This window comes from Dipodomys ordii, unplaced genomic scaffold, assembly GCF_000151885.1.
Source record: "Dipodomys ordii isolate 6190 unplaced genomic scaffold, Dord_2.0 Scaffold67, whole genome shotgun sequence".
Classification (NCBI taxonomy): Eukaryota; Metazoa; Chordata; class Mammalia; order Rodentia; family Heteromyidae; genus Dipodomys; species Dipodomys ordii.
In genome coordinates this window covers 11,692,847-11,694,277 of record NW_012267283.1, presented here as the reverse complement: position 1 = coordinate 11,694,277, position 1,431 = coordinate 11,692,847, and positions in this window count along the sequence as shown.

Here is a 1,431-nt window from a genome sequence, read left to right as displayed (position 1 = left end):
AAATCATGATTTAAGTAATGCCTTTCCTACATGATGAGATATTGAAGCTGGCTCTTGTATCTTGCCAATACAAGAAAATGATTTGGGTTTTGAGAGTGTTTCCAATTGAATTGTGCACTTTTAGCTCAAGTTTTCGCTAAACTTAACTGCAGGCTACGAAGAGAAATTACTTGTATTGAGATAAACATTCCTTCTCTCTGGCAGCCTCTGCCCTTCCAACATTATTGAGTATTTTAAAGGTACAGCTACAGGTAGAGGGAAGAGAAAAGAAAAGTGAGAGGTAAAGAGAAGTAAGAGAAGGAGGGAGACAGAGAGAGAGAGAGGGACTGTTTAATAGAGAGGATTTCTATATGAATTTCTTGTCACAAAGCACAGTGGCTTTGAACTGTCCTCCTCTGATTGAGAAATCTCACTTTGTGCTGTTATGCAACTTGTTCAATTGACCTGCTCTGAAACTTTTCCAAATAACATGCTGATGCACATGCCTATGTAGTATTGCTGGAGCCTCATCCTCTGTCTGTTTAGCTTTAAGCATAGTTCAGTATTGTTTCTGTAACATGCCTTATTTGAAGGCAAGTACAAATAATATCCCTCCATTAAAGATCGCCTCTTCATTGTCTCCCTTACTTATGGTATACATAGATTTCAGGATTCTGAGTTCTTTGAGTATGGATATGAGACACCCACACAAGGCAAATTATGACATAAAAATTTCATCTACATAGAATTTACACTCAACCAAGAGAACAGCATACATTTAGCATATAGGCAATAGGTGTATTGTAGATTCCTGCTACATTAGTTGTTTGGATCCTGCCATTGTACTAGTGTTTAAACTAATCATAGGTTCTATCATACAGGTAGGTTTGCTAATCCCTTTCCATTAGTGTTCTCAACGCCTGCTGTATGGTAGAGCATAGAATGCACATGAAATGCTGCCACATAATCACACGAAAACACATGACTACATCCAACAATTTGCTGTAAGTCCAGGATCAGAGATCTATGGTTTTTTTCTATATGTCTTAGTAAATTGTATTTGGAATGGGTATGTGTATAGTAAGTAGACACACTTGAACAACGTATACATGTATGTAAGGTACACATACACATACAAAAAAAAGTATCCCAACAAATACTGTTTGAAAAAGTAAAATCAGAGAGGAAATAAAGAAGAACATATAAAGATATTTGAAATGGGTCAGAGTTCATTATACCTATGTCTGGAGAGATCACAATGATACACTTTTATAATACATACACACATACTAGTTCATAGTTATAATAATTATATTGTGAACAACCATTCTCACCTTCTGAGATCACCAGACCCACCAAGCTCCAGCTGAAGTCAACCATCAAGAAAACTGTGTGAAAGGCTAGAGATATGTCTTTAGGGGCTCTTGGATAGACAGATATAAACTGGCCATG